Source organism: Bombina bombina, chromosome 1 (assembly GCF_027579735.1).
Source record: "Bombina bombina isolate aBomBom1 chromosome 1, aBomBom1.pri, whole genome shotgun sequence".
Classification (NCBI taxonomy): domain Eukaryota; kingdom Metazoa; phylum Chordata; class Amphibia; order Anura; family Bombinatoridae; genus Bombina; species Bombina bombina.
Window position 1 is genome coordinate 351,145,893 of NC_069499.1, and position 12,391 is coordinate 351,158,283.

The window sequence follows — 12,391 nt, forward strand, 5'->3', positions numbered from 1 at the left end:
ACTTGACAGGCTCAGAAAAGTCAAAAATAGTGAGATATCTTGCAGAGGGATGCAGCACTCTTAAAATTGCAAAGCTTCTGAAGCGTGATCATCGAACAATCAAGCGTTTCATTCAAAATAGTCAACAGGGTCGCAAGAAGCGTGTGGAAAAACCAAGGCGCAAAATAACTGCCCATGAACTGAGAAAAGTCAAGCGTGCAGCTGCCAAGATGCCACTTGCCACCAGTTTGGCCATATTTCAGAGATGCAACATCACTGGAGTGCCCAAAAGCACAAGGTGTGCAATACTCAGAGACATGGCCAAGGTAAGAAAGGCTGAAAGACGACCACCACTGAACAAGACACACAAGCTGAAACGTCAAGACTGGGCCAAGAAATATCTCAAGACTGATTTTTCTAAGGTTTTATGGACTGATGAAATGAGTGAGTCTTGATGGGCCAGATGGATGGGCCCGTGGCTGGATTGATAAAGGGCAGAGAGCTGCAGTCAGACGCCAGCAAGGTGGAGGTGGAGTACTGGTTTGGGCTGGTATCATCAAAGATGAGCTTGTGGGGCCTTTTCGGGTTGAGGATGGAGTCAAGCTCAACTCCCAGTCCTACTGCCAGTTTCTGGAAGACACCTTCTTCAAGCAGTGGTACAGGAAGAAGTCTGCATCCTTCAAGAAAAACATGATTTTCATGCAGGACAATGCTCCATCACACGCGTCCAAGTACTCCACAGCGTGGCTGGCAAGAAAGGGTATAAAAGAAGAAAATCTAATGACATGGCCTCCTTGTTCACCTGATCTGAACCCCATTGAGAACCTGTGGTCCATCATCAAATGTGAGATTTACAAGGAGGGAAAACAGTACACCTCTCTGAACAGTGTCTGGGAGGCTGTGGTTGCTGCTGCACGCAATGTTGATGGTGAACAGATCAAAACACTGACAGAATCCATGGATGGCAGGCTTTTGAGTGTCCTTGCAAAGAAAGGTGGCTATATTGGTCACTGATTTGTTTTTGTTTTGTTTTTGAATGTCAGAAATGTATATTTGTGAATGTTGAGATGTTATATTGGTTTCACTGGTAAAAATAAATAATTGAAATGGGTATATATTTGTTTTTTGTTAAGTTGCCTAATAATTATGCACAGTAATAGTCACCTGCACACACAGATATCCCCCTAAAATAGCTATAACTAAAAACAAACTAAAAACTACTTCCAAAACTATTCAGCTTTGATATTAATGAGTTTTTTGGGTTCATTGAGAACATGGTTGTTGTTCAATAATAAAATTAATCCTCAAAAATACAACTTGCCTAATAATTCTGCACTCCCTGTATTTTTAGATAGCATTTTCACCAACATTGGTGTGTCCGGTCCACGGCGTCATCCTTACTTGTGGGAATATCTCTTCCCCAACAGGAAATGGCAAAGAGTCCCAGCAAAGCTGGCCATATAGTCCCTCCTAGGCTCCGCCCACCCCAGTCATTCTCTTTGCCGTTGCACAGGCAACATCTCCACGGAGATGGTTAAGAGTATGTGGTGTTTAGTTGTAGTTTTTTATTCTACTATCAAGAGTTTGTTATTTTAAAATAGTGCTGGTATGTACTATTTACTCTGAAACAGAAAAAGATGAAGAATTCTGTTTGTGAGAGGAAGATGATTTTAGCAGACAGTAACTAAAATCCTTTGCTGTTTCCACATAGGTCTGTTGAGATGAAGTAACTTCAGTTGGGGGAAACAGTTAGCAGACTTTTCTGCTTAAGGTATGACTAGCCATATTTCTAACAAGACTGTGTAATGCTGGAAGGCTGTCATTTCCCCTCATGGGGACCGGTAAGCCATTTTCTTAGTCTCAAGCAGAATAAAGGGCTTAATATGGGCTATAAAACTGGTAGACACTTTTATGGGCAAAATCGATTGCTTTATTTGGGCATTTTATACATGTTTATGCTGGTATTTCACACTTATAAACTTGGGGAACGTTTTTTAACGTCAGGCACTATGTTAGACACCTTTTCCAGTCAGGAAGGGCCTTCCCAGTTGTAGGCTGAGCCTCATTTTCGCGCCATTACTGCGCAGTTGTTTTTGAGAGCAAGACATGCAGATGCATGTGTGAGGACTTGAAAATAGTTGGAAAAGTTCCTAGAAGGTGTCATTTGGTATCGTATTCCCCTCTGGGCTTGGTAGAGTCGCAGCAAAGGCTGTAGCTGGGACTGTAGGGGGGTTAAAACTTATTTTAAGGGTTAAAGCTCTGAAAATTGGTGTGCAATACTTTTAATGCTTTAAGACACTGTGGTGAAATTTTGGTAAATTTTGAACAATTCCTTCATATTTTTTCACATATTCAGTAATAAAGTGTGCTCTGTTTAAAATTTAAAGAGACAGTAACGGTTTTGTTTTAAAACGGTTTTTGTGTTTTACTGACAAGTTTAAGCCTGTTTAACATGTCTGTGCCTTCAGATAAGCTATGTTCTATATGTATGAAAGTCAATGTGTCTCCCCCTTCTAAATTATGTGATAATTGTGCCAAAGGGTCCAAACAAAGTAAGGACAGTACTGTCACAGATAATGAAGTTGCCCAAGATGATTCATCAGATGAAGGGAGTAGACATGGTTCTACATCATCTCCTTCTGTGTCTACACCAGTTTTGCCCACGCAGGAGGCCCCTAGTACTTCTAGCGTGCCAATGCTTATTACCATGCAACAATTGACGGCTGTAATGGATAACTCCATAGCAAATATTTTATCCAAAATGCCGGCATATCAGAGAAAGCGCGATTGCTCTGTTTTAAACACTGAAGAGCAGGAGGGCGCTGATGATAATTGCTCTGTTATACCCTCACACCAATCTGAAGGGGCCATGAGGGAGGTTTTGTCAGATGGGGAAATTTCAGATTCAGGAAAAATTTCCCAACAAGCTGAACCTGATGTTGTGACATTTAAATTTAAATTATAACATCTCCGCGCACTGCTTAAAGAGGTGTTATCTACTCTGGATGATTGTGACAACCTGGTCATTCCAGAAAAATTATGCAAGATGGACAAGTTCCTAGAGGTTCCGGTGCACCCCAACGCTTTTCCTATACCCAAGCGGGTGGCGGACATAGTGAATAAGGAATGGGAGAAGCCCGGCATACCTTTTGTTCCCCCTCCTATATTTAAGAAATTATTTCCTATGGTCGACCCCAGAAAGGACTTATGGCAGACAGTCCCTAAGGTCGAGGGGGCAGTTTCTACTCTAAACAAGCGCACTACTATTCCTATCGAGGATAATTGTGCTTTCAAAGATCCTATGGATAAAAAATTGGAGGGTTTGCTTAAAAAGATTTTTGTACAGCAAGGTTACCTTCTTCAACCCATTTCGTGCATTGTTCCTGTCACTACAGCAGCGTGGTTCTGGTTCGAGGAACTAGAAAAGTCACTCAGTAGAGAGACTCCATATGAGGAGGTTATGGACAGAGTTCACGCACTTAAGTTGGCTAACTCTTTTATTTTAGATGCCTCTTTGCAAATAGCTAGATTAGCGGCGAAAAATTCAGGGTTTGCAATTGTGGCGCGCAGAGCACTTTGGCTAAAGTCTTGGTCAGCGGATGTATCATCCAAGACAAAATTGCTTAATATCCCCTTCAAGGGTAAAACTCTCTTTGGGCCAGAATTGAAAGAGATTATCTCAGACATCACTGGGGGAAAGGGCCACGCCCTCCCACAAGATAGGCCTTTCAAAGCCAAGAATAAGTCTAATTTTCGTTCCTTTCGTAATTTCAGGAACGGACCGGGCTCCAATTCTGCATCCTCTAAGCAAGAGGGTAATACCTCACAGACCAAAGCAGCCTGGAAACCGATGCAAGGCTGGAACAAGGGTAAGCAGGCCAAGAAGCCTGCCGCTGCTAACAAAACAGCATGAAGGAGTAGCCCCCGATCCGGGACCGGATCTAGTGGGGGGCAGACCCTCTCTCTTTGCTCAGGCTTGGGCAAGAGATGTTCAGGATCGCTGGACGCTAGAAATAGTTTCTCAGGGTTCTCTTCTGGAATTCAAGGAACTACCCCCAAGGGGAAGGTTCCACATGTCTCACTTATCCTCAAACCAAATAAAGAGACAGGCATTCTTACATTGTGTAGAAGACCTGTTAAAGATGGGAGTGATACACCCAGTTCCAACGGCGGAACAAGGAATGGGATTTTACTCAAATCTGTTTGTAGTTCCCAAAAAAGAGGGAACTTTCAGACCAATCCTGGATTTAAAGATCCTAAACAAATTTCTCAGAGTACCATCGTTCAAGATGGAAACCATTCGAACGATTCTACCCACAATTCAGGAAGGTCAATTTATGACTACCGTGGATCTAAAGGATGCATATCTACATATCCCTATCCACAAAGAACATCATCGGTTCCTAAGGTTCGCCTTTCTGGACAAACATTACCAGTTTGTGGCCCTCCCATTCGGGTTAGCCACTGCTCCAAGGATTTTCATAAAGGCACTCGGATCCCTTCTAGCGGTTCTAAGACCAAGGGGCATTGCAGTAGTACCGTACTTGGACGACATTCTAGTACAAGCGTCGTCTCTTTCAAAGGCAAAGGCTCACTCAGACATCGTTCTGGCCTTTCTCAGATCTCACGGATGGAAGGTGAACATAGAAAAAAAGTTCCCTGTCTCCGTCGACAAGAGTTCCCTTCTTGGGAACAATAATAGATTCCTTAGAAATGAGGATTTTCTTGACAGAAGTCAGAAAGTCAAAACTTCTAAACGCTTGTCAAGTTCTTCATTCTATTCCTCGTCCTTCCGTAGCTCAGTGCATGGAAGTAGTAGGATTGATGGTTGCAGCAATGGACATAGTTCCTTTTGCGCGAATTAATCTAAGACCATTACAACTGTGCATGCTGAAACAGTTGAATGGGGACTATACAGACTTGTCTCCAGTGATTCAAGTAGATCAGAAGACCAGAGACTCACTCCGTTGGTGGCTAACCCAGGATCACCTATCCCAGGGAATGAGCTTCCGCAGTCCAGAGTGGGTCATCGTCACGACCGACGCCAGCCTAGTGGGCTGGGGCGCGGTCTGGGAATCCCTGAAAGCTCAGGGACTGTGGTCTCGGGAAGAGTCTCTTCTCCCGATAAACATTCTGGAACTAAGAGCGATATTCAATGCTCTCAGGGCTTGGCCTCAGCTAGCAAAGGCCAGATTCATAAGATTCCAATCAGACAACATGACGACTGTTGCGTATCTCAATCATCAGGGGGGAACAAGGAGTTCCCTGGCGATGAAAGAAGTGACCAAAATAATACAATGGGCGGAGAATCACTCCTGCTACCTATCTGCGATCCACATTCCAGGTGTGGAAAACTGGGAAGCGGATTATTTGAGTCGTCAGACATTCCATCCGGGGGAGTGGGAACTCCACCCGGAGATCTTTGCCCAGTTGACGCAACTATGGGGCATTCCAGATATGGATCTGATGGCGTCTCGTCAGAACTTCAAGGTTCCTTGCTACGGGTCCAGATCCAGGGATCCCAAGGCGACTCTAGTAGATGCACTAGTAGCGCCTTGGACCTTCAACCTAGCTTATGTGTTTCCACCGTTTCCTCTCATTCCCAGGCTGGTAGCCAGGATCAAACAGGAGAGGGCCTCGGTGATCTTGATAGCTCCTGCGTGGCCACGCAGGACTTGGTATGCAGACCTGGTGAATATGTCATCGGTTCCACCATGGAAGCTACCTTTGAGACAGGACCTTCTTGTTCAGGGTCCATTCGAACATCCAAATCTGGTCTCCCTCCAGCTGACGGCTTGGAGATTGTAGGCTTGATTCTATCAAAGCGTGGGTTTTCAGATTCCGTGATAGATACTCTGGTTCAAGCCAGATAACCGGTAACTAGAAAGATTTACCATAAAATATGGAAAAGATATATCTGCTGGTGTGAATCCAAGGGATTCCCATGGGATAAGATAAAGATTCCTAGGATTCTTTCCTTTCTACAAGAAGGTTTGGATAAAGGATTATCTGCGAGTTCTCTAAAGGGACAGATTTCTGCTTTATCTGTCCTACTACACAAACGACTGGCAGTTGTGCCAGATGTTCAAGCATTTGTTCAGGCTTTGGTTAGGATCAAGCCTGTTTACAGACCTTTGACTCCTACCTGGAGTTTAAATCTAGTTCTTTCAGTTCTTCAAGGGGTTCCGTTTGAACCTTTACATTCCATAGATATTAAGTTGTTATCTTGGAAAGTTTTGTTTTTGGTTGCTATTTCTTCTGCTAGAAGAGTTTCTGAGTTATCTGCTCTACAGTGTACTCCACCCTATCTGGTGTTCCATTCAGATAAGGTTGTTTTGCGTACTAAGCCTGGTTTTCTACCAAAGGTTGTTTCCAACAAAAATATTAATCAGGAGATAGTTGTACCTTCTTTGTGTCCGAATCCAGTTTCAAAGAAGGAACGTTTGCTACACAATTTAGATGTAGTCCGTGCTCTAAAATTCTACTTAGAAGCTACAAAAGAGTTCAGACAAACTTCTTCTCTGTTTGTCGTCTATTCTGGTAAAAGGAGAGGTCAAAAAGCAACTTCTTCCTCTCTTTCCTTTTGGCTTAAAAGCATCATCCGATTGGCTTATGAGACTGCCGGACGGCAGCCTCCTGAAAGAATCACAGCTCACTTGGTCTTCACTGCACACTTTTGCCAAATTTTACAAATTTGATACTTTTGCTTCTTCGGAGGCTATTTTTGGGAGAAAGGTTTTGCAAGCCGTGGTGCCTTCCGTTTAGGTAACCTGATTTGCTCCCTCCCTTCATCCGTGTCCTAAAGCTTTGGTATTGGTTCCCACAAGTAAGGATGACGCCGTGGACCGGACACACCAATGTTGGAGAAAACAGAATTTATGCTTACCTGATAAATTACTTTCTCCAACGGTGTGTCCGGTCCACGGCCCGCCCTGGTTTTTTAATCAGGTCCGATGAATTATTTTCTCTAACTACAGTCACCACGACACCCTATAGTTTCTCCTATTTTTTCCTCCTGTCCGTCGGTCGAATGACTGGGGTGGGCGGAGCCTAGGAGGGACTATATGGCCAGCTTTGCTGGGACTCTTTGCCATTTCCTGTTGGGGAAGAGATATTCCCACAAGTAAGGATGACGCCGTTGGAGAAAGTAATTTATCAGGTAAGCATAAATTCTGTTTTACATATTGCTGTGCATCATTGTCACACTTAGCACTTAACTGTCGTGTCATTTTTTGTTTTTGTTTTATGCCACACCGGCCATCTTTTGTAAAGATTCTTACAATAGATCTCCATAAGGTTCAGTCAGACTGTTGATAAACTAGCCATATATGTTATCACCTACCCAATAGGAAGACACACATTATCTTGCACCTTTCAAGCCCTGCTTGACTACACATATAGTACAGACCCAGGTATCCCCTTGGTTTTAAATTACTTGATTTTAATGATTTTAATGGTTTATTGTTTAATGTGTTTATCTGTTAACATGGATTCATGTAAGTGTATGTAAATTTCTTTTATTTCTAATTTTATCTGTTTTATCCATCAATAAATCCTCTCTGTATCATTTAAGATACTTATACGCCAGACCTATCCTTTCACTTAGGCGCCCCTTACACCACTCAACCTAAGTTTTTAAACGGTTTTATACCGGATTTTTAAATCACTATGTGTGCATATTATTCTTTATAGGAGTGTCTATTACATGCAGTTATATGAAATTGGTGTATACAGTCCCTTTAACATAGTTTATCTTACTGTGATGTCTATCTGTGTATAGTGTAGTGGTTTAATTAATTTTGTTATTTTCAATTAGTTTCTCCAACATAGGTGTGTCCGGTCCACGGCGTCATCCTTACTTGTGGGATATTCTCTTCCCCAACAGGAAATGGCAAAGAGCCCAGCAAAGCTGGTTACATGATCCCTCCTAGGCTCCGCCTTCCCCAGTCATTCTCTTTGCCGTTGTACAGGCAACATCTCCACGGAGATGGCTTAGAGTTTTTTGGTGTTTAAATGTAGTTTTTATTCTTCAATCAAGAGTTTGTTATTTTAAAATAGTGCTGGTATGTACTATTTACTCTGAAACAGAAAAGAGATGAAGATTTCTGTTTGTAAGAGGAAAATGATTTTAGCAACCGTTACTAAAATCGATGGCTGTTTCCACACAGGACTGTTGAGAGGAATTAACTTCAGTTGGGGGAAACAGTGAGCAGACTTTTGCTGCTTGAGGTATGACACATTTCTAACAAGACTTGGTAATGCTGGAAGCTTTCATTTTCCCTATGGGATCCGGTAAGCCATTTTTATTAAATGAGAATAAAGGGCTTCACAAGGGCTTTAAAGACTGGTAGACATTTTTCTGGGCTAAAACGATTGATATATAAGCATTTTTAATACTTCATAGTTTTGAGGAGTTATTTTATTCTTGGGAATTATGTAAAATAACCGGCAGGCACTGTATTGGACACCTTTTTCACTGGGGGCCTTCTCTAATCATAGGCAGAGCCTCATTTTCGCGCCTCTATTGCGCAGTTGTTTTTGGGAAGCAAGACATGCAGATGCATGTGTGAGGAGCTCAGATACATAGAAAAAGCTTACCGAAGGCGTCATTTGGTATCGTATTCCCCTTTGGGCTTGGTTGGGTCTCAGCAAAGCAGATACCAGGGACTGTATAGGGGTTAAATATAAAAACGGCTCCGGTTCCGTTATTTTAAGAGTTAAAGCTTTCAAATTTGGTGTGCAATACTTTTAAGGCTTTAAGACACTGTGGTGAAATTTTGGTGAATTTTGAACAATTCCTTCATACTTTTTCACATTTTCAGTAATAAAGTGTGTTCAGTTTAAAATTTAAAGTGACAGTAACGGTTTTATTTTAAAACGTTTTTTGTACTTTGTTATCAAGTTTATGCCTGTTTAACATGTCTGAACTATCAGATAGACTATGTTCTGTATGTGGGGAAGCCAAGGTTCCTTCTCATTTAAATAGATGTGATTTATGTGACACAAAATTTAGAGAAAATGATGCCCAAGATGATTCCTCAAGTGAGGGGAGTAAGCATGGTACTGCATCATCCCCTCCTTCGTCTACGCCAGTCTTGCCCACACAGGAGGCCCCTAGTACATCTAGTGCGCCAATACTCCTTACTATGCAACAATTAACGGCTGTAATGGATAATTCTATCAAAAACATTTTAGCCAAAATGCCCACTTATCAGCGAAAGCGCGGCTGCTCTGTTTTAGAAAATACTGAAGAGCATGAGGACGCTGATGATATTGGTTCTGAAGTGCCCCTACACCAGTCTGAGGGGGCCAGGGAGGTTTTGTCTGAGGGAGAAATTTCAGATTCAGGGAAAATTTCTCAACAAGCTGAACCTGATGTGATTACATTTAAATTTAAATTGGAACATCTCCGCGCTCTGCTTAAGGAGGTGTTATCTACTCTGGATGATTGTGAGAATTTGGTCATCCCAGAGAAATTATGTAAGATGGACAAGTTCCTAGAGGTCCCGGGGCCCCCCGAAGCTTTTCCTATACCCAAGCGGGTGGCGGACATTGTAAACAAAGAATGGGAAAGGCCCGGCATACCTTTTGTCCCTCCCCCTATATTTAAGAAATTGTTTCCTATGGTCGACCCCAGAAAGGACTTATGGCAGACAGTCCCCAAGGTCGAGGGGGCGGTTTCTACTCTAAACAAACGCACTACTATCCCTATAGAAGATAGTTGTGCTTTCAAAGATCCTATGGATAAAAAATTAGAGGGTTTGCTTAAAAAGATGTTTGTTCAGCAAGGTTACCTTCTACAACCAATTTCATGCATAGTTCCTGTCACTACAGCAGCGTGTTTCTGGTTCGATGAACTAGAAAAGTCGCTCAATAAAGATTCTTCTTATGAGGAGATTATGGACAGAATTCATGCTCTCAAATTGGCTAACTCTTTTACTTTAGACGCCACTTTGCAACTGGCTAGATTAGCGGCGAAAAATTCAGGGTTTGCTATTGTGGCGCGCAGAGCGCTTTGGCTAAAATCTTGGTCAGCAGATGCGTCTTCCAAGAACAAATTGCTTAACATACCTTTCAAGGGGAAAACGCTGTTTGGCCCTGACTTGAAAGAGATTATTTCTGATATCACTGGGGGTAAGGGCCACGCCCTTCCTCAGGATAGGTCTTTCAAGGCTAAAAATAAACCAAATTTTCGTCCCTTTCGCAGAAACGGACCAGCCCCAAGTGCTACATCCTCTAAGCAAGAGGGTAATACTTCTCAAGCCAAGCCAGCCTGGAGGCCAATGCAAGGCTGGAACAAAGGTAAGCAGGCCAAGAAACCTGCCACTGCTACCAAGACAGCATGAGATGTTGGCCCCCGATCCGGGACCGGATCTGGTGGGGGGCAGACTTTCTCTCTTCGCTCAGGCTTGGGCAAGAGATGTTCTGGATCCTTGGGCGCTAGAAATAGTCTCCCAAGGTTATCTTCTGGAATTCAAGGGGCTTCCCCCAAGGGGGAGGTTCCACAGGTCTCAATTGTCTTCAGACCACATAAAAAGACAGGCATTCTTACATTGTGTAGAAGACCTGTTAAAAATGGGAGTGATTCATCCTGTTCCATTAGGAGAACAAGGGATGGGATTCTACTCCAATCTGTTCATAGTTCCCAAAAAAGAGGGAACATTCAGACCAATCTTAGATCTCAAGATCCTAAACAAGTTTCTCAAGGTTCCATCGTTCAAAATGGAAACCATTCGGACAATTCTTCCTTCCATCCAGGAAGGTCAATTCATGACCACGGTGGATTTAAAGGATGCGTATCTACATATTCCTATCCACAAGGAACATCATCGGTTCCTAAGGTTCGCCTTTCTGGACAAGCATTACCAGTTTGTGGCACTTCCATTCGGATTAGCCACTGCTCCAAGAATTTTCACAAAGGTACTAGGGTCCCTTCTAGCGGTGCTACGACCAAGGGGCATTGCAGTAGTACCTTACTTGGACGACATACTGATTCAAGCGTCGTCCCTACCACAAGCAAAGGCTCATACAGACATTGTCCTGGCCTTTCTCAGATCTCACGGGTGGAAAGTGAACGTAGAAAAAAGTTCTCTATCTCCGTCAACAAGAGTTCCCTTCTTGGGAACAATAATAGACTCCTTAGAAATGAGGATTTTTCTGACAGAGGCCAGAAAATCAAAACTTCTAAGCTCTTGTCAAGTACTTCATTCTGTTCCTCTTCCTTCCATAGCGCAGTGCATGGAAGTAATAGGTTTGATGGTCGCGGCAATGGACATAGTTCCTTTTGCGCGAATTCATCTGAGACCTTTACAACTGTGCATGCTCAGTCAGTGGAATGGGTATTATACAGACTTGTCTCCGACGATACAAGTAGATCAGAGGACCAGAGATTCACTCCGTTGGTGGCTGACCCTGGACAACCTGTCACAGGGGATGAGCTTCCGCAGACCAGAGTGGGTCATTGTCACGACCGACGCCAGTCTGGTGGGCTGGGGCGCGGTCTGGGAACTCCTGAAAGCTCAGGGTCTTTGGTCTCGGGAAGAATCTCTTCTCCCGATAAATATTCTGGAACTGAGAGCGATATTCAATGCTCTCAAGGCTTGGCCTCAGCTAGCAAAGGCCAAATTCATACGGTTTCAATCAGACAACATGACGACTGTTGCGTATATCAACCATCAAGGGGGAACAAGGAGTTCCCTGGCGATGGAAGAAGTGACCAAAATCATTCAATGGGCGGAGACTCACTCCTGCCACTTGTCTGCAATCCACATCCCAGGAGTGGAAAATTGGGAAGCGGATTTTCTGAGTCGTCAGACATTTCATCCGGGGGAGTGGGAACTCCATCCGGAAATCTTTGCCCAAATTACTCAATTGTGGGGCATTCCAGACATGGATCTGATGGCCTCTCGTCAGAACTTCAAGGTTCCTTGCTACGGGTCCAGATCCAGGGATCCCAAGGCGACTCTAGTAGATGCACTAGTAGCACCTTGGACCTTCAACCTAGCTTATGTATTCCCACCGTTTCCTCTCATCCCCAGGCTGGTAGCCAGGATCAATCAGGAGAGGGCATCGGTGATCTTGATAGCTCCTGCGTGGCCACGCAGGACTTGGTATGCAAACCTGGTGAATATGTCATCGGCTCCACCATGGAAGCTACCTTTGAGACAGGACCTTCTTGTTCAAGGTCCGTTCGAACATCCGAATCTGGCCTCACTCCAACTGACTGCTTGGAGATTGAACGCTTGATTTTATCAAAGCGAGGGTTCTCAGATTCTGTCATTGATACTCTTGTTCAGGCCAGAAAGCCTGTAACTAGAAAAATCTACCATAAAATATGGAAAAAATATATCTGTTGGTGTGAATCTAAAGGATTCCCATGGAACAAGATTAAAATTCCTAAGATTCTATCCTT

The 12,391-nt window shown here is 43.4% G+C and overlaps 1 protein-coding gene across 2 annotated transcripts in view; it reads right to left on the reverse strand.

Moving 5' to 3' along the window:
- SPEG (striated muscle enriched protein kinase) overlaps positions 1-12,391 on the reverse strand; it is a 649,794-nt gene that overhangs the window by 17,301 nt on the left and 620,102 nt on the right. The window lies entirely within an intron of this gene.